Genomic DNA, 26,126 nt, shown 5'->3' with positions numbered 1-26,126 from the left:
TAAGCAATTTAAATTGGGCCTGATATAACAAACAACAAATCCGGTAAATCCCCATATGCATTAGTAATTTATTGCAACAACAATTTAAACATATTAATTGTTGTTATCATGATGCGGATGACATGAACAAGTTTATGCAATTTTTATTAAAAGTTGACATGAGCATTATGAAGCATTTAGTCGTCATGGCGGAACAAAAAGGGTGCCACGCCAACAACTCAATGAGACGTCGGTGCAAAAGAAAGTGACGGGAGCGTGTCATGTGATGAACGGTGGGGTGCTCCCGGTAACCGGGTTCCCACGGGTTAGGGGCATGGAAACGAGTGTCAAAACGGACACGGTGCAGACAAAGGGGTGTGTCTCATACAACACAAGCATTCGTTCTCGGACGTATCTCGGTGTCTATACCTTTGTAGCGTGCAAACGGGACGGTTCTTGTTCGATGCCAAGTAGAGGAAGTAGACGTTCTCGAGACGTTTGTCGTGGAAGTAGTCGTACAACGTTTTCGTAGAGGTTCGGGATCACGAGACGGAACTTGACATCCATGGGGTCTTCGAGGGTCGACGGTAGTGGTACACGTTTGGCGTTTCTTAGTCGTCACCGTTCGTAGTTAAAGTAGTTGAACTTGACGTAATCCATGCAATCGGTGCTTGTTCGGGCATCGGTCTTGAAGAAGATGTACTTGGCGAATCCGCGTAGTCGTTCGGGCGCCTGTGGAGGAACTTGACATTCACGGTGTCCCGGTCTTGGCCATGGAGAGGGGCGCAGCCCACACAAGGAGGGGAGACCCTGGTGAGTGCACTGGGCCTGCACGTGCAGCGGTCAACGGGGCTGGGTGCTGCTAGTCATCTCCTTCGCTAGGAGACGGAACGAAGGCGCGGCAGGAGTGCAAGCAGGGGGGATGGCGCTGGTCGTCATCGTTCGGCGCAGCAGAAATAGGGTAGGCCAGCGACGGGGGTTTGGGGAGGTCGATCCGGTCGCCTCCGAGGCTTGGGCACGTTGGAGCTTCAGACTGGAGGCGGCGGGCAGCATCCACGGCCATGGCTGCTCCCGGAGCTTCGTCACAGGCGCACGGACAAAGGCAGGGCACTAGAGCTCGAGGTCGATGGTGTCGGGCGCGATGGAGCTCGGTGGGCGTGCGGCAGAAGGAGCAACTCCGGCAGGACGAGGGGCTCGGCGACGCGGACTTGTGGCGCCGATGACGGGCGCGATGGCTGCAGGCGCAGGTGCTCGAGGAGCTCCTCTCCTCGGGCGCCTGGGCGACGGGGAGCTTGGTGAGGAGGAGGCGCGGAAAGGTGGATCCGGCCAGGGGCATGGCCTGCTGGGCGGTCGGTGCGGGCGCCATGGCCGGAGGCCAAGGTAGTGGACAAGGGGTTCGGGGGAATGGGAAGCTGCTCCTCTGCGTGCAAGTGTTGGGAGGAGGACGAGGGAAAAGAGGCAGCGAGTAGGGAAGAGATCGAAAGGGAGATGGGATCGAGAAGATGGGGAAGATGGGATCGAGCGCGGGGGCTCTCCTGGCGGCGCGAGGGGAAAAACGAGAGGGAGAAGGGAGTCGGGCTAGGGTTTAGGTTAGGGAGTGGGCTGCGGGAGGCCTTGGGCCAAATGGGCCTAGCTGGACACAAGTGGCGGCTGGGCTTCTCTCTTCCTCCTCTCTCTTTTCATTAACAGAGAATTAGAAGAAAGGAAAGAAGACAAGAGAAGGTTGGAAGAAGAATTAGGGCATGTGGTTAATTTCTCCGGACTCACAAAAATGCGCCCGGTCAAAGAAAAGTAGGATTGGACATGATTGCAAGAATTAAATTCAAAGTCATTTGAATTTAATTGAAAAGGTTTGAACAAGGGATAGGAATTAGAAATGTCCAAAAATGTTGAGAATTTAGGTGGAGCTCCGGAAAATGACGAAAGGATATATGGCAAAGTTAGAGGCCAAGAATTGAAATAATAAAAGGCATTGGGATTTTTGCAAGTGTGATATGGTGACTCCAAAGAATGGATTATTTTATAATAGCTCCACTAATATCGGGAGGATATATTATAAAGAGAAGTCATCCTTCCCTCGATTTAAATGGATCGAAGATCCATAAAATTTATTTAGTTGAGTAAGAAAAGAAAAGACATGATGGCATGATGACATGATGCAATGCACATGATGTAATGATGAATGCAACACGCAAGAAAAAGACAACGCAACAACATCGAATAACTGCATGACACCTGACACATCGGTCTCGGGGCGCTACAACACTCCACCACTACGAGAGGATCTCGTCCCGAGATCTAGAATGGCACCGGAGGGAAAAACGGAAGAGAAAGAGAAGAGGTAAAACAAATTGCTCCTTTGACAAAGGAATGAAACCAAAGAACCTTGAAAAGGTTAAGCCATTTCGAGAAAAGAATACAACGAAGGTGAACAAGGTCGAAAACACTCCGTTAGAAACGAGGGACAAAGAGCATTTGCGAAAACCTTGAGGTTGAAGGGAACATATATATTGAAAACACTCCAGTTAAGGAAGGGGATCAAGGAAGACCAAATTCGGGCAGCACTCCGGTTGGAAAGAAAAAGAATTGAATAAGGTCTTGATAAGATGAGAAGATACTTGATGAAATCACAACACACTACCACCGGAACTATTGAATGAATGGAACAAGGAGTAAGAAAGATCTCAGACCGCACTCCGGTTGAGAAGGGAGTCAAAATTTGATAAGATGAGAGAGCTCAAATGAAAACACGACACTCTGGTTGAGAAAGGGATGCAAGACTTGATAAGGCGAAAAGAACTTGAACAAAGGGGCACAATACTCCGGTTAAGCAAGATAGGGAAGGAATAAGAGTGATATAATTTGGACAGCACTCCGTCTGTAAATGGAAGGAATTGAACTTGACAAGATGAGAGGATACTTGTAAAGAGGACACAACACTCAGATAAAAGTATAGGCATGGAAAGATCATGATCTTTGACAAAACAAGATGATGAGTTGAAAAGATGAACATCACAATGCCTCCGGAACAAAAGTAAGAATGGAATGGAGTGAACGAAGGAAAACAATATCTTGAGAGAGCACGGTTACAACAGAAGCTAGAACGGAGTTGTTGGAAAACCCACAATGAAAATAATAAGCTTGATATGGTCTTATGGAATACCTCTCAAATTAAGAGATGAAAAACCTGCCACTCATGGGAAAAGAATTGGATTGATAAGAACAAAGAGACGAGAAACTTATTTCATCGGGAGGATAAAAGAAGAACTTGGGTCATTTATAAACACCATAGATAGCAACAATCCTTAGGGAAGTCTTTAGGTGAAATATAACCCAAGATATCTCCAATGACGAGATTGTTGGATTTGAAATATCCCAATCTTGACAACATGTGAATCATGAAAACAAGAACTGAAATTATCATGAATGATATAATACCACCTCCAATAACATGGAAGAAAGAATTGCACTCCAGATAGCAAGATGAAGAAAGCTTGAGCTCCTTTGAAAAGAATCTCAATGAACACTTCGAGAAGGAATTAAATCCTTTATGAACCATCATGTAGAACCTCCATGAAGAACTCCGGTAACGAAAGGATGATAAAAGCAAAAGAAGTTGAAAACACAAGGTGAGACCTTGTAATGATTTAGAAGGAGCTTCACAAGGAGATAATGCAGAAAAGGTAAGAACTCCGGAAAGAAATGATAAGATGAGAAATTGAGATCAAAATCTTGATGAACCTCTGGAATAAAGAATAGATCACTTGGATGAAACAAGAATAAGAATTATGTTATGCGTATCCTTCACCAATTAAATTGATGACACTCATGGATTTGGCACACTACTTATTCTCGTAGAAAGGATTAAGATAGATATAGCACAACTTGAGAATGCCTTCAACGAAACACCGGTGGAATCGAAACAACGAATGCATCAATATGATAACGCAAGAAGAGGAATCTTGCATGAACCACCGTAAGAAATGAAAATGAGCGAAGAAAAGATAAAGGGACAACGGGAAAAATTAGCAAATGGACGAAGATGCTTGAGAGAATTTAGATGGAGTTTAATATAATAGATCATGGACCGATTAGAGATCACTTGAACGCTGCACCGGTATGATTTAGAGTATGAGAGCTGAAAGCTGGAATGAATAAGTCTTCTTAAATGATGGGCTCCGGATGAAGAAACTGAAAAGTCTCCTGAATTACTCCGGATTGTTGAAAATAATATCTCACAATCGCAAATAATTATCAGAGGATGGCAACAAGCTAGAATCATGAATCTTGAAGAGAATGGAGCAAGATTAAAGAGAAACTCTTCTTCGGTCTTCAAATGTTGAGAATGACAACGAGAAACACGACCATGAATTATTTAGGCACTCCGGAAGAATCAAAACGAATAGGTTGAGTCAACGATGAAAAGAATTTAACCGACCTTGGAGAAAGACATTTGACTGATGACAATTCATTCTTACGTCAAACTTTAGAAAAGAATTAGAAAAGCTCTGGAAAAATGGAAGAGTCAGGTAAGATCCTGGGAAAAGACCTGTGGGTTAGGGCCCACTCAACAGAAACACCGTAGAATGATTACTTGAGAAAGGAGATTGCACCGGTTGAATTAAATGGCTTGAATAAGATAGCAACCTCGAAATATATTGAATGAATGCAGAGTGAAAAACACGAATCTTCGAGATATCTTTAGCACTCCGGAACAATTGAATAGCGAGAAGTGAACGATTAAGAATTACACCGACATGAGAAAACATTGAAATACGGAAAAGAGTATGATCAACACCGAAAGCTTGAATTGGTTCCACCGGAGAAGAAAAGAACGAAAGATGATGAACTTGAAGCTCCGTTAGAATCTTCATGAGAATATCCGGATAACAATATTGATAGAAAAGAATGGAGAGACTTCACATCAATAAGATGGATACTTGAATAAGACATCAGATTCCTTGAAGGAAAACAAAGGGAGGGAGGGTGGGAAAAACAAAGACAATTTGGAATGGAAGAAACGAACACTGTTGAGGAACTTAGAATTGATCTTGCGGATGTTGAAAATGAACGGATCCACTTGAAGAGAAGCACACTGGTTAAAAGGATTGACATGACAAACTCGATGATCGAGAAGGATTAGTATTCACATAGAAGTATGAGAACACCATTTGGAAAAGGTATGGAATCAACATTTGACTTCGAAGCAACTCGAATACCACAACTCAAAACAAAAACAAAGGATTGGCTTGCAGAATAAGCCGGAACAAACATATGATAGAGATTTCGTCCGAAGTTTTCGTGGTGGGACCTACACGGGCTCGATCGTGCAGCACCATCATGTACAAGGCAGTGCACATGACATACGAAGCGTCCCCGAGTCAGCATAGCCAAGGACTCTTTAAGACACAACGAGACCACTGTAAAATCGACCGTGAATAGGCGAACCACTAGACGTCGAACCCCAATTTCATATCATACATCTGTCGGAAAGATATCCTAAGAGCTACTAGAATTCCCACCTATGAAACTCCTGAAACTTTCCGGTTATGCAATCAGGTGTTGGGGATACAGGGGAAGCATAATATCTCACCCAAACTAGCAAATCCTACATCCAGCTGTATCCATCCTTCAACACATAACCAAGAAACCTTCGGAAATCGTCTACCTCAACCTTCGAAAAGCATCCGTTATACAAGTTATGGCGATACTCCCGAACTCCCGCCCCAGTACTGGGTGGCGTCGAGGTTATCTCACCAACGAACTGCATAAAAGAGATTTTCGATGTCGGCGTACTAAACTCAGGTATTCCAGAATTGCAACGATAAAATTATGATGACAACACCTCAGAGCTCAACTCCCCGGGACACTTCCACAAAACCCCTGACAGGAGGCACCAAGACAATGTTCTCATCATAAAACCATCGGAACGATTCCAAGATACCCGCGTGATCCTAAATTTTTTTTAGTGAAATTTGAGAAGAGAATAGTCAAAACTCTACGTCAGGATGCCTTACCAGAGCGATGAAGGGACTGGGAAGTAAAAAGAATTCCTAAACTCTCCGATATATATAATTCCTAGAAGACTCAAAACATTTTCTAGACACAACTCGGTCGCTAAAAACGATCAAGCAATGGGGGCTCCTAAGGTCGGGGAAGGATCTGATTACCAACTTGTAACACCCTCGATGCGACTATATCTCCCACGTGTCGAGGCATGACTTAGAGGCATAATCGCATTGAAGGCATATGTCGCAAGTGAGGTAATCTTCACACAACCCATGTAATACAATAAGGGGGAAAAGATACATAGTTGGCTTACAATCGCCACTTCACACAATTACATGAATAAAGCATTACATCATACAAATACACTCAAGGTCCGACTACGGAACCCAAAATAAAAGAAGAACCCCAAATGCGACAAAGGTCCCCGATTAACCCCAACTGGGCTCCACTACTGATCAACTAGAACGAAACAACATAAAGGACAAGATCTTCATCGAGCTCCTCCTGAGCTTGGTTGTGTCCTCTGCACAGACTCATCGGCACCTGCAAACTGGTCTTGGAAGTATCCGTGAGCCACGGGGACTCAGCAATCTCGCACCCTCGCGATCAAGACTATTTAAGCTTATGGGTAAGGTAAAGGTATGAGGTGGAGCTGCAGCAAGCGACTAGCATATATGGTGGCTAACATACGCAAAAGAGAGCGAGAAGAGAAGGCAAAGCACGGTCGGTAAAAGTATGATCAAGAAGTGATCCTAGACTACCTACGTCAAGCATAACTCCAACAACCGTGTTCACTTCCCGGACTCCGCCGGAAAGAGACCATCACGGTTACACACGCGGTTGATTCATTTTAATTAAGGTCAAGTTTAGGTTTTCTACAACTGGACGTTAACAAATTCACATCTGCCCATAACCGCGGGCACGGCTTTCGAAAGTTCAAACCCTGCAGGGGTGTCCCAACTTAGCCCATCACAAGCTCTCACGGTCAATGAAGGAATAGACCTCCACCTGAGACATTCCGATCAGACTCGGTATCCCAGTACAACAAGACATTTCGACAGGGTAAAACTAAACCAGCAACACCGCCCGAATGTGCCGACAAATCCCGATAGGAGCTGCACATATCTCTTTCTCAGGGCACACTCAGATGAGCTCTCCATACAACTAAAACCAAACCTCGAGTTTCCCCGAGGGGGTGCTGCACAGGACTCTAGTTTGGACCAACACTCAGAGGAGCACTGGCCCGGGGGGTAAAATAACGATGACCCTCAGGAGCGCGACTCCCAAGGGAAAAGAAAAGGCTAGGTGGCAAATGGTAAAACCAATGTTGGGCATTGCTGGAAGAGCTTTACTTAAGGCGAACTGTCAAGGGGTTCCCATTATAGCCCAACCGCGTGAGGGACGCAAAAACCGGGAACATAACACCGATATGACGGAAACTAGGGCGGCAAGAGTGGAACAAAACACCAGGCATAAGGCCGAGCCTTCCACCCTTTACCAAGTATATAGATGCATTAATTAAATAAGATATATTGTGATATCCCAACAAGTAACCAATGTTCCAACTAGGAACGAACTTCAATCTTCACTTGCAACTAACAACGCTATAAGAGGGGCTGAGCAAAGCGGTAACATAGCCAATCAACGGTTTGGTAGGACATTGGTGGGTTAGAGGCTGAACATGGCAATTTGGGAGGCTGACAAGCAAGTGGTAGGCATCGTAGCATTGGCATAGCAAAAGAGCGAGCAAACTAGCATAGCAAAGATAGTAGTGATTTCGAGGGTATGATCATCTTGCCTGAAATCCCGCAAGGAAGAAGAACGAAACCATGGAGAAGACAAACGAACATAGACGAACGGGTCCTCACAACGCGACGTTATCGGAACCAACCCGAAGAAGCAACACTGGAAAGGAGCAAAACAATCATGGTAAACAACCACCACATAAACATGGCATGATGCACAACCAAGTATGATGCATGTCCGGTTTAATGAAGCATGGCATGACAAAATGCACAAAACAATCCTACAAATTAAGTGGAGCTCAATATGCAACGAGTTGCATATTGACGAAACACCACATTCAAGTTATTTAGTTCTCTCCCGGTTATGTACCCAACAATATTAAATGTTATTAAGCATGGCAAGAGGTGAAGCATAAAAGAAACTATCTAACTAAGCAATTTAAATGGGGCCGGATATAACAAACAACAAATCCGGTAAATCCCCATATGCATTAGTAATTTATTGCAACAACAATTTAAACATATTAATTGTTGTTATCATGATGCGGATGACATGAACAAGTTTATGCAATTTTTATTAAAAGTTGACATGAGCATTATGAAGCATTTAGTCGTCATGGCGGAACAAAAAGGGTGCCACGCCAACAACTCAATGAGACGTCGGTGCAAAAGAAAGTGACGGGAGCGTGTCATGTGATGAACGGTGGGGTGCTCCCGGTAACCGGGTTCCCACGGGTTAGGGGCATGGAAACGAGTGTCAAAACGGACACGGTGCAGACAAAGGGGTGCGTCTCATACAACACAAGCATTCGTTCTCGGACGTATCTCGGTGGTTATTCCTTTGTAGCGTGCAAACGGGACGGTTCTCATTCGGTGCCAAGTAGAGGAAGTAGACGTTCTCGAGACGTTTGTCGTGGAAGTAGTCGTACAACGTTTTCATAGAGGTTCGGGATCACGAGACGGAACTTGACGTCCACGGGGTCTTCGAGGGTCGACGGTAGTGGTACACGTTTGGCGTTTCGTAGTCGTCACCGTTCGTAGTTAAAGTAGTTGAACTTGACGTAATCCACGCAATCGGTGCTTGTTCGGGCATCGGTCTTAAAGAAGATGTACTTGGCGAATCCGGGTAGTCGTTCGGGCGCCTGTGGAGGAACTTGACGTTCGCGGTGTCCCGGTCTTGGCCATGGAGAGGGGCGCAGCCCACACAAGGAGGGGAGACCCTAGTGGGTGCACTGGGCTTGCGCGTGCAACGGTCAACGGGGCTGGGTGCTGCTAGTCATCTCCTTCGCTAGGAGACGGAACGAAGGCGCGGCAGGAGTGCAAGCAGGGGGGATGGCGCTGGTCGTCATCGTTCGGCGCAGCAAAAACAGGGTAGGCCAGCGACGGGGGTTTGGGGAGGTCGATCCGGTCGCCTCCGAGGCTTGGGCACGCCAGAGCTTCAGACTGGAGGCGGCGGGCGGCATCCACGGCCATGGCTGCTCCCGGAGCTTCGTCACAGGCGCACGGACAAAGGCAGGGCACTGGAGCTCGAGGTCGATGGCGTCGGGCGCGATGGAGCTCGGTGGGCGTGCGACAGAAGGAGCAACTCCGGCAGGACGAGGGGCTCGGCGACGCGGACTTGTGGCGCCGGCGACGGGCGCGATGGCTGCAGGCGCAGGTGCTCGAGGAGCTCCTCTCCTCGGGCGCCTGGGCGACGGGGAGCTTGGTGAGGAGGAGGCGCGGAAAGGTGGCTCCGGCCAGGGGCACGACCTGCTGGGCGGTTGGTGCGGGCGCCATGGCCGGAGGCCAAGGTAGTGGACAAGGGGTTCGGGGGAATGGGAAGCTGCTCCTCGGCGTGCAAGTGTTGGGAGGAGGACGAGGGAAAAGAGGCAGCGAGTAGGGAAGAGATCGAAAGGGAGATGGGATCGAGAAGATGGGGAAGATGGGATCGAGCGCGGGGGCTCTCCTGGCGGTGCAAGGGGAAAAACGAGAGGGAGAAGGGAGTCGGGCTAGGGTTTAGGTTAGGGAGTGGGCTGCGGGAGGCCTTGGGCCAAATGGGCCTAGCTGGACACAAGTGGCGGCTGGGCTTCTCTCTTCCTCCTCTCTCTTTTCATTAACAGAGAATTAGAAGAAAGGAAAGAAGACAAGAGAAGGTTGGAAGAAGAATTAGGGCATGTGGTTAATTTCTCCGGACTCACAAAAATGCGCCCGGTCAAAGAAAAGTAGGATTGGACATGATTGCAAGAATTAAATTCAAAGTCATTTGAATTTAATTGAAAAGGTTTGAACAAGGGCTAGGAATTAGAAATGTCCGAAAATGTTGAGAATTTAGGTGGAGCTCCGGAAAATGACGAAAGGATATATGGCAAAGTTAGAGGCCAAGAATTGAAATAATAAAAGGCATTGGGATTTTTGCAAGTGTGTTATGGTGACTTCAAAGAATGGATTATTTTATAATAGCTCCACTAATATCGGGAGGATATATTATAAAGAGAAGTCATCCTTCCCTCGATTTAAATGGATCGAAGATCCATACAATTTATTTAGTTGAGTAAGAAAAGAAAAGACATGATGGCATGATGACATGATGCAATGCACATGATGCAATGATGAATGCAACACGCAAGCAAAAGACAACGCAACAACATCGAATAACTGCACGACGCCTGGCACATCGGTCTCGGGGCGCTACAATCCCGGCAATCAAAAGTGATCTGGCATGATGACCATGGATTGAATTTTGGTGCGACTGGCTCAATTGCGTAGACGTCCCTGAGCGCACGCTTGCGCTCCATCTTGGGGATGTGGGTAGCATATATTGTGTTCACCATTTTGACTTGAGGGGGAAACTTCTTCTACCCCCGTGTGTTCGGTTGTTGTGGCTCTTCGTCATCATACTCGCTTTGCTATCCCTTTTCCCTGTTCTCGGCGTTTAATTTTCCGGCCTGTTTGAAAACCCAACACTCTCTATTTGTATGATTAGGAGGCTTTTCGGGGGTGCCGTGAATCTGGCAGGGACGATCAAGTATGCGGTCCAAGCTGGATGGGCCCGAATTGTTCTTTTGGAATGGCTTCTTCCGCTGACCGGACTTAGAGCCGCTGAATCTGGCGTTGACCGCCGTATCATCGGTGTTGTCACTGTTGTTTCGATGCTTGTATCTATTGTGTCGAGACTTGTCTTTGTTGTTTTTAACTACAATGGTGTCGGCGTCGCTTGCATTGTTTTTGCTATGGGCCAACCAACTGTCCTCGCACACACAAAAGCGGCTCATGAGTGCCGTGAGGGCTGCCATGGATTTTGGCTTTTCTTGGCCGAGGCGGCGAGTGAGCCATTCATCGCAGATGCTATGCTTAAAAGCTGCTAGAGCTTCGGCATCCGGACAGTCGACAATTTGGTTCTTTTTAGTTAAGAACCTTGTCCAGAATTTCTTGGCAGACTCTCTGGGCTGTTGAACTATATGGCTTAAGTCATCAGCGTTCGGAGGTCGAACATATGTACCTTGGAAGTTATCGAGGAAAGCCTCTTCCAAGTCATCCTAGCTGCCAATGGAATTTCAGGCAGACTATTTAGCCAATGCCGAGCTATCCCTTTGAGTTTTAGAGGGAGGTATTTTATGGCGTGAAGGTTATCTCCGCGGGCCATATGGATGTGGAGAATGAAGTCCTCGATCCATACCGCGGGGTCCGTGGTTCCGTCATATGATTCTATGTTCACGGGCTTGAATCCTTCTGGGAATTCATGATTCAGGACCTCATCAGTGAAGCAGTGAGGATGTGCGGGGCCTCTGTATCGGGTCGTATCGTGGCGCAGCTCTGATAGAGTCCGTCTGCGGTATTCAGCCCGCCCATGACTGTGTTTGTCACGTCCGGATAAGTGGCCGTTGTCGTGTGTCAAGGCACGTCCTTGCGATCCGTAGATTGATCTGGTGTGTCCTGCTTTATTGATCAGTGTCTGCTAGAGGTCATATGTATGTCTGTGGGCTAACTTACCTCTACCTAAGTGATGAGGTGGGGCGGACTGGTGTTCGGCATGAGTTGTCGTTTTGTCCCGACCACGTGGTGGTCGATCGGCTGTATCGTGCGATGGTGGTATGTACTCCGGTGCCTCCTCGTCGAACTGAGGTAGCAATTTGCGTTTTGGGTAGCTTTTGGTTGGGCGCTTGAGGCCGTATTCTTCGGCTGCTAGGACATCCGTCCATTTTTCATTGAGCAGATCCTGATCAGCTTGAAGCTGCTGCTGCTTCTTTTTCAGGCTCCTTGCCGTGGTTATTAGCTCGTGCTTGAAGCGCTCCTGCTCAAGAGGTTCCTCGGGCACGATGAAACCTTCGGTGCCGAGGCTCACCTCATCTTCGAAGAGCCGGAGGTAATTATCGTCCTCCGAATCTATGTGCTTGGCCTGTTTAACAGGGCTAACCTGCTCTTCTTCCCGTTCATCTTGCTCGTTTGCTTTATCAACAAGGTCTTCGTTGTCTTCGGCACCTTCCAGAGTGTCATCTTCTCCTGTGCCGGTGTTGCTGTCTTTACTGCGGCGTGACTTGGAGCGGTGCCGCTGACGACAGTGCTTTGACTGTATTTCGGAAGGTTTATTCTCAACTGGATCTTCCTTATCGTCGCTGCTGTTCTCCTTTGCTGCATCCACCATGTATACGTCATACGAGGAAGTGGTCGTCCAGCGTCCGGTAAATGGCGGATTCTGGGTGACCAGGAGCGGCCACCATAGAATCGAATCCGGCGAAGATCAAGTCTCCACGGATGTCCGCAATGTAGTTCAAGCTCCCGAATCTGACCTGATGGCCAGGGGTGTAGCATTCGATCTGCTCCAGATGGCGAAACGAATTAGCCCGCAGTGCGAAGCTGCCAAACACAAAGATCTGCCTGGGGAGGAAAGTTTCTCCGTAGACAGTGTCATTATTGACGATTGAAGGGGCCATCGAACCTTTCAGTGATAGCACAGAGGAACTCTCAATGAAAGCACCAATGTCGGTGTCAAAACCGGCGGATCCTGGGTAGGGGGTCCCGAACTGTGCGTCTAAGGTGGATGGTAACATGAGACAGGGGACACGAAGGTTTACCCAGGTTCGGGCCCTCTTGATGGAGGTAATACCCTACGTCCTGCTTGATTGATATTGATGAATACGAGTATTACAAGATTTGATCGACCACAAGATCGTAATGGCTAAACCCTAGAAGTCTAGCCTGTATGACTAAGGTATTGAGTATATCCTATCCGGACTAAGTACTCCGGTTTATATAGACACTAAGAGGATCTAGGGTTACACAAGGTCGGTTATAAAGAAGGGAATTTGCATATTCCCTCGCCAAGCTTGCCTTCCACGCCAAGGAGAGTCCCATCCGGGCATGGGTGTAGTCTTTCGTCTTCGTATCTTCACAGCCCATCAGTCCGGCCCATAGATAACAGGTCGGACGCCCGAGGACCCCTTAGTCTAGGACTCCCTCAATCGCTCGCACAGTTCGTCTTATTTGCCATGTATCACTGTGTCGTCCGCTGCTCGCGTCCCTCGGCAAGCTCTGCTCGCCGTTAGGCGCCGCAACGCGCTGTGCTCGCCATTAAGCACCGCAGCACACTCTGTCGCGTCCGTTGGCGCGCTCGGCTCGTGGACAAATTTTCCTTGAGGCGACCATGGAGCGCTCTACTCGCATCCCTCCGCGCACGCTCTGCCAGCGGTTGGGCGTGCACACGATCACGCCGGGGGCCCCATATGCATGCGGCTGCGCCGCGCGCGTTGCCACGCGATGCAGTTACATGCGACACGATGGAGTTACGCGCTGCAAATAAGAACTGCCATCAGGGCCTGCCGATATTCCCGGTCGTCCGGCGTCCCCTTAATTCCCGCGGCCATTATAACATTAGTCTCTTCAACCGTTCGATCGCGCCCCACAACACAACAAGCACACCCACGACGACACATAGAGAGGGGATGTCCGGCGGCGCTCCAATGGAGTTCGGCGAGCATAGAGTGGAGACCCACGCGAGGGAGACAGATCTCTCGGTGGTGTACACCATCGATCCGGCCATGGTGGACAAATACATCAACAGCGTTGAGCTGTTGCTTGCTGGAGACAAGTACAAGGTGGTCGGCATCGACCTCCAGTACACCGTCGGTCGTCCCGGCATAGATCAGAAGGTTGCCATCGCCAAGTTGTGCATGCGCCATCATGTCCTCATCTACCACTACTGCATGGCCACAGAGCCTTGTGACCGTTTCAACAGGTTTGTCAACAGCATGGACTACAAGTTCGCCACGGTGGATACCAAATACGATGTAAAAGAGCTCAATGTTATGGGCTTGGCCTGCAAGAACCTTGTTGAAATATGTGACCACTACAGGGTCTGGGGAAGCACAAAGCAGGACTCCCTGGTTGAACTCGCTTCGATCATCATCGACCCCTACTACGAAAATATGAAGCAGGATGCCTAGAGAACAAGTGCCGTATCCTGGCACAAGGCCTGGATGCGGCAACTGGATGAACCTCACCTCAGGTTCGCGGCCAAGAGCATGTACACATGCTATGAGATGCACAGGCGGATCGTTGACATGAGGAAGTGCCTTGTTACCCAAATTGACAAGCCCGGATCTAGCCACAAGAAGAGCAAGCGTCACAAGAAGTAGATCATGATCAGATGATCGTTTATGCTAGTTAACCAAGCATGTAATATATAGTTTACTTTATTGGTGTGTGTGGAAATGTCATGTGTGTAGTAGCCACCTATGTAATTGTGCATGTAATAGTTTACTTTGGTGTGTGCAAATGACATGGTTGTAGTAGCCACCTATGTAAGTGGATGTTTAATTTGGTTATGCAAGCATGCCCTTATAAGTGTGTGTGTGTGTGTGTGTGTGTGTGTCTATTGGTACTATTTTAAATAAATGTTAAATTGAAGCTATTTTATTGCTGTCTTTTCCCATTAAGTAGTGAACAAAAATGGGACCAACCCAGACATGATGCTTGTTTCTTTGTTACAACAAAACTCTACATCACCCCCTTTATAAGTAGATGGAAGCACATGGTGTTGTTGCGCCCACTTCCCCCTGGAACTGTTTATGCTTTTTGTTAATCTAATGCCGCTGGTAAAATTAAGCAATGCCACTCTCAGAATTAACTACTGAATCTTAGTTCAAAACTGCAACACTTGTTAGGGATTGGCGGGATTACCATTTTTGTGGCCTCATGTTTCATCCTCCTTTATTGGCCAGTAATTGATTCCTTTTTTGCCTCTGTTAAAACAAGGATATCCATTCAACTTGTTGCTATCGCGACATTTTGCTTCGCTACGTGAAACACTTTTGTTTAAAGAGTGTTTTGCGCATTTCAACTTGAATGTCACACCGGCTACTTTGCTTAATTTTGGTTGAACTACACAAAAGGAGATCGGATTCCCATATATGTGTTGAGAGATTTCGTTCAAATCCTCCTCACGAGTTGTTTCAAATCTTGGTTGACTTTCATCCACATGATGGTGCAGTGTGCTTTGAGATGTTGTGCTACTTTTATTAGTACTATTTTGGATAAATGTTGAATTGAAGCTATTGAATTGCTGTCTTTTACCATTAAGTAAGCAAAAATTGTTCCAACCCACACATGATGCTTGTTTCTTTGTTACAACAAACTCTGTATCACCCCCTTTATAAGTAGATGGAAGCACATGGTGTTGTTGCGCCCACTCTCCCTTGGAACTATTTATGCTTTTTCTTAATCTAATGCCGCTGGTAAAATTAAGCAATGCCACTCTTAGAATTAACTACTGAACTGTTTTAAGAGAATTTCTCTGTTAATATGAATCAATGAAACCGTTTTAGAAATTGTACTGTCCTACACTTTGTTTTCCATCAAGATAAGGTAGATGCTTCTTTTTGTGGCCGCATGTTGCATCCTCCTTTATTAGCCAGTAATTGTTTCGTTTTTGCCTCTGTTAAAACAGGGATATCTATTCAACTTGTTGCTATAGCGAACTAAAATGTCACACCGGCAACTTTGCTTGATTTCAGTGCAACTGCACAAAACGAGATTGGATTTACTATACGTGTTGGTAGATTCATATTTTGTCTTGTCTGTCTCATGAAAGGTCAGTACATGCCTTCATCCACATGATTGTGTAGTGTGCTTTGAGATGCTGTGCTACTTGTATTGGTACTTCATAACCCACAAGTATAGGGGATCGCAGAAGTTTTTTAGGGTAGAGTATTCAACCCAAATTTATTGATTCGACACAAGGGGAGCCAAAGAATATTCTCAAGTATTAGCAGTTGAGTTGTCAATTCAACCACACCTGGAAACTTAATATCTACAGCAAAGTATTCAGTAGCAAAGTAATATGATAGTAGTGGTAACAGTAGCAAAAGCAATAGTTTTTGGTTTTGTAGTGATTGTAACAGTAGCAACGAAAAAGTAAATAAGCGAAGAATAATATATGAAAAGCTCGTAGGCAATGGATCAGTGATGGATAATTATGTCGGATGCGATTCCTCATGCAATAGTTATAACATAGGGTGACACAGAACTAGCTCCAGTTCATCAATGTAATGTAGTCATGTATTCTGAATATAGTCATATGTGCTTATGGAAAAGAACTTGCATGCCATCTTTTGTCCTACCCTCCCATGGCAGTGGGGTCCTATTGGAAACTAAGGGATATTAAGGCCTCCTTTTAGTAGAGTACCGGACCAAAACATTAACACATAGTGAATACATGAACTCCTCAAACTACGGTCATCACCGGTAAGTATCTCGATTATTGTCACTTCTGGGTTAACGGATCATAACACATAATAGGTGACTATAGACTTGCAAGATAGGATCAAAAACTCACATATATACATGAAAACATAATAGGTTTAGATCTGAAATCATGGCACTCGGGCCCTAGTTACAAGCATTAAGCATAGCAAAGTCATAGCAACATCAATCTCAGAACATAGTGGATATTAGGGATCAAACCCTAACAAAACTAACTCGATTACATGACAAATCTCATCCAACCCATCACCGTCTAGCAAGCCTACGATGGAATTACTCATGCACGGTGGTGTGTATCATGAAATTGGTGATGGAGGAAGGTTGATGACGACGACGGCGACGGATTCCCCTCTCCGGAGCCCCGAACGGACTCTAGATCAGCCCTCCAGAGAGAGTTTAGGGCTTGGCGGCTATCAGCGTTCTGGGAACGGGGGGTCCCCAGACTTGCCTACCTGCGGCCTGCGGCGTGGCTCAAAGGAGGCCCAGCACGGCCCATCTTCATCAGCACAAGACTCAAGACCCTCGCGAGGGGCCAAGCCTCGCGGGGCGGACGACACGGCGCTTCCTCAGGCACGGCCTCATCAGGCTGGCTCACGAGGAGGCGGAGAGATCAAGGCAGGGTACCTCGCGAGGTGCCCATGACGCAAGCCATGATGATCGAGGGTGCCAGGCGGGCGCCAGCGCGCGTAGCGTTCTTCTTTCCTCTTTGGTGCAAAGGGAGCAAGGGCAGCCGCGCAGTACCGAGTCATCAGGCAAAGGTTTCCATTTCGGTGCAACGAGACCAAGACCAGGAGGACTACGAGACGGAGGTCACCATGGAGCCCAGCGCGGCATCACCATAGAGCCTTTGGCAGGCGAAGACCAACTTTAGTCAGGATAAGTGTACTAGATGTTCCCCTTCGAATTGGCCAATTCTTGGCGCCCTTCCCGCTCTATATTTGGGAAGAGGCCCAAGGCCTTTGCCTATAAATAGGACTAGCCACCCCCAGGGTAGAGGCATCTGGAATCTGGCATCTGGAATCTGGAAGGGCAATCCGAAAGAGAGAGTCAGTGAGAGAGAGCGAGGGGTGACTGAACTCCTCCTAGCAGTTCATCTCCCCAGCCAAGAGCAGACCCTCGCGAGGCTGTTCTTCCTTGTATTGTTCATCATCATCAGCCCCAAGAGGCAATCCACCAACCACACACTGGAGTAGGGTATTACACCACAATGGTGGCCCGAACCAGTATAAATCTTGTGTCCCTTGTGTAGTTCTTTAGTAGCTTAGATCTTTGCGAGACGGGGAGGTAGAAGGCGTGATCTCCGTGCGCACCCTAGTGTTCGAACCTTAAGGGTCTGCCGGAACCCGTGATCCGACATTTGGCGCGCCAGGTAGGGGTGCGCCGGAATCTTTCTTCCACCACTCCGCTCTCCTCCGACCGTCGCATCCATGTCTGACGCTCGTCGGGCCGCCATCGCTTCCCGCGTCGCCCAGACGGTGCCCGTCGGTTGGCGTCCTCGTCGTTCCCCGTCGCCCGTCGTCAACGCCGCCACCGGCCCGGCAGGGGGCGAGCAGCAAGCATCGTCTCAGCATCCATCCATGCGGCAAGACGGTCGCACCGCTACTCCATCGCTCGCCCCAGCCGGCTGTTCGTCCCGCGCGCTCCGCGCACCCTTGGAGGCACGAGCTGCGCTCATCGCGGCAAACGAACTCCTACGCTACCGCCCCGTCGACGACGTCTACAAGGAGTGGCTCGACCGCGTCGCCGAGCTCGTCCGCGCCGCAGGGGGCTCTCCTGCGCCGTCCTCTCCGCTGCGCCGCACCCCGCCCCGCGCGGGCAATGAAGCTCCGGGGGCGTACCAGCCACCTCCCCTCCAAGAAGACGCCATGGCTCCAAGGCGCGTGGCCCCTGGGAGGAACCCGCTCCGCCAGGCGCCAGCATAGCAAGAACGGAGCTGCCAAGAAGTCCCTCGCCCACAAGGAGCTGCCCGGGCGCTCCCTGCTCCGGCATGCCGCGACCCTGCTCTAGCTCCGGCACGCCAAGACCCCGCTCTGCTCCTAGCCGCAGCGCGTGGGGACCCTCAAGGCCAAGCTCTCCCTCAACCGAAGCCTCCCGTAGCCACTGCAGGTTGCCATGCCTACACCATCGAGCTGCGCAGCGTCACGTGGCCCGGCAAGTTCAAGCCAGACCTGCCTCCTCGCTATGACGGCACAACTGATCCCGCCGAGTTCCTCCAGCTCTATGAGCTGGGCATCGAGGCTGCCAGCGGGGATGAAAAGGTCATGGCGAACTGGTTCCCCATGGCGCTCAAGGAAGGAGCTCGCACCTGGCTCCTGAATCTGGCTCCAGGCACGATCTCCTCCTGGGACCAGATGCGCAACCGCTTCATCGCCAACTTCCAAGGTACCCGCGACCGGCCGCCCGCTGTGAGCGACATGCGCCACATCAAGCAGCAACCCGGGGAGACCCTGCAAAAGTACATCCAGCGCTTCAACAGTGCGCGCGTCAAGATCCCCAAGGTGTCCGAGGAAGCCATCATCTCGGCTTTCTCCGATGGTGTGCGCGACGTCAAGATGAAGGAGGAGCTGGCGATGCATGAAGACCTCTGCAACTCCCTGGAGCTGTTCAACTTGGCGACCAAGTGCACCAGGGCTGAGGAGGGACGTCTCTCCCTCCTCGAGCTGCCTGCCGCAGACCCAGAAGAGAAGAAGCCCAAGGCCAAGGACGTGAAGCGCAAGGGGGCTGCCGTACTCGCAGCAGAACCAGACACCAAGCAGGGCAAGGACCTACCCGAATCCTCTAGGGGCAGCCGGTATTGTGTGTACCACGACCTCCACACCCACAACACCAACGAATGTCAAGAACTCCGTGCCGTGTGAGAAGGAAGGATCAGCCGTCGCCCTGACCGTGCTGACCAGGGCTACGGCCGAGGAGGAGGAAGAAACCCAGGACGCTGGGAAGATCGCGGCCCGCGCCAGGGGTGGCGCGACCAACCTCGCGAGGACCGCTGGCGGGACCTGCCTCGCGAGGGGGACTGGAGGGATCAGCCTCGTGAGGATCGCCCTCATGGCAACGCAGGCCTACCTCCGCTGCCGCCTCAGCCAAGGAGGAACGAAGATCGCCATCAAGACGAGGGGGCTGGGGGCTTCCAAGAGCCGCGCGCAATCACCTGCATCCTGGGCGGCGCTCAAGCCCCAGCCTCTCAACGTATCTTCAAGCAGTTTGCCCGCGAAGTGAATGCAGTTCTCCCCAAGCTCGAAGCAACGCGCCCCCTCAGGTGGTCGGCGTGCGCCATCACGTTCAGCTCAGCAGACCAGCTCAAGTGCGCGGCCACAGCCGGAGTCCTCCCGATGCTTTGGTCCCCAGTCATCAGCAACGTGCTGGTCACCAGGACCCTCATCGACGGAGGGGCAGGGCTCAACGTCCTGTCCGTGGAAACATTCAACAACGTCCAAGTGCCCTATGACCTGCTTCAGCCAACCAAGCCTTTCTCCTGAGTCACCGACGGTTCCACAGTCCCGATCGGGTAGGCCCGCCTCCCTGACACCTTCGGGGCACGCAACAACTACCGCACTGAGCTCATCGACTTCGACGTCGCCCACATCCGCCTGCGTACAACGCCATACTCGGGTACCCAGCGCTGACCAAGTTCATGGCCGTGACTCACCACGCCTACAACGTCCTCAAGATGCCAGGAAGTGGCGGCGTCATCATAGTGCCCTGTGAAGAGAAGGATGTTGTGTGTTCCCTGGAGCGAGCCTTTCAGGCCGCGTCGCTAGAAGACCCAGATCGCGGAAGCAGGATGCTTCCAAAGACCACCCCCAAGAAGAAGAAGACATCGTCAGGCTCAACCCCTCAGGAGGAAGGACCTTCTGGGCCCGTGTCTGCCCGGGAGGACCCCCCTTCCATCACAAAGGAAAGCGCGCCCGGCGCCCTCCTCAGGCAGGGCTCGGGGGCTCTCACCTAGAGGGCCACCGACCTAGCCAGGGTCACGAGGGAGGCGCTTGGGCACCATGTGGAGGCGTGCTTCGAAGCACGTTTCCCTCGAGAAGGAGCCAGGCAAGGAAGGTCAGACCAGCAGGAGTTCATTAACAAAGCCATTCAAGAACTACAGGAGTCGAGGATCATGAGAGGTTGCCGTCGTCCGCTAGCTGTGGCTCCACATCCAGGCGAGGATGGTGGGATGCGCGTTTGCGTCGATGTACCAGGGCTCCATCAGATCGCCACGACGGAGCACCTCTGGCCCTCGCAAGTGGGACGCTGCGGGGGTTCACCCCACAGCTATGTTCGCATGCCTTACGGCCTGCCAAGCATAGTTGCGGCATACCAGCGCCTCATGAGGGGCATCATGGAGGCTCAGGAAGACAGGCGTTCCGCGGCCCTGGCGGAGATGAAGACAGCTCGCGAGGATACACGAGTGCCTCCGGAGCCTCCCGAGGCCCCGGGGCCTGGGGGCTCGTGAGGATCGGCTTCCGCAGCCAACCGAGTCTGCTGCACCAATGCCACTTCACCGACGACACCCTCAGGTGACATCTTTCAAGCTTCATTCCCAGCTGGGAGCGCCCTCCCAGGGTTGCATCACTCCCAGGCCGCGTGGGTCCGTCCCTGCGACATGTATCCCCTTTTATTTTTCAATCGTTAGTTTGCCTTGTTGGGGGCGCCCCTCGGGCTGCATCATCCCCAAGCCGCTCGGGCTAGCCCCAGCGGCGTGTATCTCCCTCGCGTTTATTTCCAACTATGCATTCGCCTATCATGCTTGATTACTTGACGCCTGTCCGCGGCATCCCTTCTTATCCATGTCGACTACTTGCACGTTAAAGGGGGGGGGTGCCTGAGCATCGCGACTCAGGGCTCTTACTGGCTCTCTAGCCCTCACCCTCTAGCCTTGTCCACGGCATCCCGACCTGGCATACCAGCGACGACTGAGACAAGCTCGAGGGTCGGGACCCGAGGACGTAGAGTACCGGCATCTAACCAAATTTTGCAGGGACACATCTCAAGATACGGCCCAGTGCCAGGCGCAACCCGCCTAGTGGTAGGGCCTTGTGAGTCCCGTGCTGGCTCACGAGTGCCCAGATACACCTCACCTAGCCCTACCGTGCCGGCCACGTGTCAGGGCAGGGCTGTACATGCCCGGGGGCTCCTCCCGGAGGGGAGCCCCCTCCCACGTACAAATGGAAGCACCATGCTCCACGCTGGCTGATGACACTGCCGAGGAGCGGCTATGCCCGTACACATACGGAAGTGCTATGCTCCGCGCTGGTGATAAACAACTGAGGGTGGCCTCCGGGCCGCATTAACCTCAGGGAGCCCAGAGCTCAGTGGCTGGCCTCATCGCAACGCCTCCCCTCGGGAGTTTCGCGTGAGGGGGCTAGGCACGGGGGCTACGACTGGGTCACGCCCAGACGTACGCCGCCCTGCCAGGCCCCTCGGGCCTGGTTCGTCGCACGTCTCTCCCTGAGCGGAGCCAAGGTATGAAGGCCGTTTGCGCGTCACGGGGGACCCCTGAGCATCGCGACTCAGGGGCCTAACTGGTCCCGTAGCCCCTCACTCCTTAGATCCGAAAGGCTATGCTAGGTGAGGTACGCGCGGGGCCGGGCTCTGCAGACGTAGAACAGTAGCCCCGATTACATCTCACCTCAGCACCCGCTGTTTGCGCGTCAAGGGGGACTCCTGAGCATCGCGACTCAGGAGCCTAACTGGCTCCGTAGCCCCTCACTCCTTAGTTCCGAAAGGCTATGCTGGGTGAGGTACGCGTGGAGTCGGGTTCTGCAGACGTAGAACGGATGATACACCTACATCACGCCTCCCTACTTGTTGTTCACGCGCCAAGGGGGACTCCTGAGCATCGCGACTCAGGAGCCTAACTTGTCACGTAGCCCCTCACTCCTTTGGTTCCGTCCTGGTTTCCGGTCGGGGCTAATGCTGGGTGAGGCACGCGCGGGGCCGGGCTCTGCCAGCGTAGAACACAAGCAAGTAGGGAAGAAAAGCATAAAATTCAAGGAATTTAAAAGCAAATATTACAACCCATACTGTCGTCTTAGTACCAAACGCAAATTTAAATGCCTCCCCGAGGCGTGATGCATGTGCAGGAATTGAAAGAAGAATAGGGATGGAACGGAGTCACTCGTCGGCGGTGAAGCTGTGTGGAGTGGCTTCGCCTCGTGGAGCAGCAGGGCCGGCAGCGCCTTGCTTCGGCCTAGTGCTGAAGGCCCGGAACTTCCCCAGCAGCGCCTCCGCGCGCCCCTTCACAGCTTCGACAGCGGCGGCAGCACCCTCGCCGCTCACCGGTTCCAGCAGGCCGTCGAGGTCGGTGCTGGGATCGCGAAGGTAGATGTGGGCGAAGACCCGCGTCAGTGCAGCAGAAGACAGGACGCGCGCCTCGGCCTCGGCCGTGGGGCCGATGCCAAGGGCGACATCCCCAAGGGCCTTAACCAGGAAGGGAAGCAGCTTGGCGGGGCCGTCCCCGTCACCGGCTAGCGGGCTGTCCAGGCCGCTCTCGTAAAGCGTCTTCAGCGAAGCACGGGCATCTTTCTCCATGTCCGCGAAGGCCACGCGATCCTCGGGACCCGGGCCTTGGCGTCCAGCTCGGCATTCGTCACCTCCAGCTCCTTCTTCAACGCGCCTAAGTGGTCGCCCCCTTCTCCTGCTCTTGGCGAAGGCGGACCTCCTCCGCAAGTTGGCCTCGCAAGCCTTGCAGCTCGTCCTCCAACGCCTTGCAATGATCGCGGACTTCAACCACCTCTCCCAGGGCCGCGTCTCGGGCAGCCTTCGCCTCGAGGGTGGCCTCCCTCTCTCCGTCACAGGCCGTTGAGGCCTGAACCAACGCCGCCCGAACCGAAGCATCAGAGCGAATCCACCCCGAAGCCAGTTCCAGGCGCCCGGCCACCAGGCGAGGGTCGGCGCCGAGAAGATCCTGCCGCAGCCAGTCCAGTTCAGCAACGGCACGCTCTAGGACGGAAGAAGAAGGCGGAGAAGCATCGGTGCGCTCCAAGACGACAGGAGGAGTTGGGGAAGCAACGGTCGGTGGAACGGGAGGAGAAAGTAGCGGCGGTGAGGCCGCAGTGTCCCAAGGCGGAGTCTGCTGCGCCTCCACAGCCGTAGCAGTGGCGCCAGGCGAGGGCACCTCTGGAGTCACTTGGGCCATGGGGTCTGAGCTCGCCCCAGCCAGCTTGGCCAGGCCTCCCGAGGACGACCGGGCAGGAGAAGCCCGCGCGCCGCGGTCACCCCCCTCCACAAGGGGCGGCGCTGCCGCGGATGGAGCCTCAGGAGCCCCCTTCGGCTTCTTCGCCATGGGCGCCAGCCTATTCAAGAGAAGCAGTCATCAAGCCTTGTCGGCAGAACGAGAAACAAAAGATCAAGGATCAAGCACTTACGGGTCGTCGCCAGAAAGTTCTAGCTGCCTCCGGCCATACTTGAAGCCTGAGAGCCGGCTGGAGGGGTCGACCTCAGAAGCAGAAGGCGCGTCCATGGTTCGCCCCGGAGTCAGGACGGACCCGCGGGGGATCGACCCGGTCCTGCCCCTCTTCAGGATCGAGGGCGAGCTCCCGCTACCCAGCACATCATCATCATCATCATCATCATCGCTCAGCGAAAGGCGGAGAGTACGGGACCCGCGCCGGGGGAGGGGAGCCCTCGACTCTCCGTCGGTCGCCCCAGAGTCGGGCCCCTCTCCCCGCTCCTCTTCGCCCACCTCTCTGCTGGAGTCGCCGGAAGACACATCCATCGGTCCTTCAGAAGCCGCCACGGGCACGAGCCCATCCCCGTTAAAAACGGGCATGGACTCCACCACCTGCTTCCAGTCGTCGCGAAGGAACAAGGGCTTAGGGCGCCCTCCAACCTTGCCATCTCGCCCCGACCAGAGATTGGAGGACCGTGGCCAAATCTTCGCCTCTCAAGGCCGCAGGGCTCGGATGAGGCCAACACATTGGAGGAGAGTACCGCCGGAATGGAGCCAGCTAGTGCTCCAGGAACTCCTTCAGCAGCGATGCACCGGTCAATTTCGCCGCCGCCATGCTGGCCGGCCTCAACTCCGCGTCCATCTTCTCCAGCACCAGTTTTGCGCGAGGGTCCATGAGCTCCGCTCGGCACCAGTTGCTGGAGCTCGCGGGCTGCTCCGCGGGCAAGATCAGCCGAGGGTGGATGCACCCGGCATCTACCAAGACCCACTTGCTCCTGAAGCCCTCAATCCTCTTCCCGGGATTCGAGATGGCAATGGTGCTGCCATATGCGACGAAGCCCGCGAACGCGGAAGGAGAGCCGCGAGAGACCCGGAGGGAGAAGTAGTGGCGCAGCAAGGCCACCGAAGGCTGCACCCCTACGTGGGCCTCGCAGTAGTAAGCAAAGATCGCCAGAAGAAGAACGGAGTTGGTGTGGAGATGCAGAGCCTGCAAGTTGTAATGGCGGAGGACAGAGAAGAAGAACTCGAAGAAGGGAGGCACCAGGCCCGCAGCAATGGAGCTTACAAAGAGAGGATAAAAGGTGCTCCCTCGGCCCTCCGGGGTGGCGGAGCCAGCCTTGAACACCTTCGTCCCGTTGATGCCCTGCGCCGTCGCCATCTGGCGCAGCCGGGCTAGGCCAGCCTTGGACACATTCGGCGAGTCCAGAGCAGAAGAATACCAAGCTTCGGCCGGAGGCTGGCGAGGCGCCATGGCTTCCTAGGTCGCGCAGCCGGAGTAGATCTGGAAGTTTGGAGGAAGAAAAGGAAGGCGCAAGAAAGGGGATCTGAGTAGCAACCGGGGGAAGCAAAAGGCAAAGTCTGGGCAGATGCCGCTCCTTTATCAACCTACGCGGTTGCTGAAGCACTTGCGTCCAATCAACCGCCACGCAGCGCCCAAGGCCGTAGGCTGTTAGGGCCCGCGATGCTTTGCCCTTGCCCTTTCGCCTCTCGGCACGGCCAAGTCCATGCGCGCCTTGGGCCCCGGGGCTACTATCGGCGTTCTGGGAACGGGGGTCCCCAGACTTGCCTGCCTGCGGCCTACGGCGTGGCTCAAAGGAGGCCCAGCACGGCCCATCTTCATCAGCATAAGACTCAAGACCCTCGCGAGGGGCCAAGCCTCGCGGGGCGGACGACACGGCGCTGGGATCGCGAAGGTAGATGTGGGCAAAGACCCGCGTCAGCGCAGCAGAAGACAGGACGCGCGCCTCGGCCGTGGGGCCGATGCCAAGGGCGACATCCCCAAGGGCCTTAACAAGGAAGGGAAGCAGCTTGGCGGGGCCGTCCCCGTCAGCGGCTAGCGGGCTGTCCAGGCCGCTCTCATAAAGCGTCTTCAGCGAAGCACGGGCATCTTTCTCCATGTCCGCGAAGGCCACGCGATCCTCGGGACCCGGGCCTTGGCTTCCAGCTCGGCCTTCGTCACCTCCAGCTCCTTCTTCAACGCGCCTAAGTGGTCGCGGCGCTTCTTGAGCTTGGCCTCCCGGTCCTCGAGCGCCGCCTCACGCGCCTTCGCCCCCTTCTCCTGCTCTTGGCGAAGGCGGACCTCCTCCGCAAGTTGGCCTCGCAAGCCTTGCAGCTCGTCCTCCAACGCCTTGCAATGATCGCGGACTTCAACCACCTCTCCTAGGGCCACGTCTCGGGCAGCCTTCGCCTCTAGGGTGGCCTCCCTCTCTCCGTCACAGGCCGTTGAGGCCTGAACCAACGCCGCCCGAACCGAAGCATCAGAGCGAATCCACCCCGAA

The sequence above is a fragment of the Triticum dicoccoides genome, chromosome 4A (genome assembly GCF_002162155.2).
Source record: "Triticum dicoccoides isolate Atlit2015 ecotype Zavitan chromosome 4A, WEW_v2.0, whole genome shotgun sequence".
NCBI classification, from domain to species: domain Eukaryota; kingdom Viridiplantae; phylum Streptophyta; class Magnoliopsida; order Poales; family Poaceae; genus Triticum; species Triticum dicoccoides.
Note: the sequence above shows the minus strand (reverse complement) of the source record.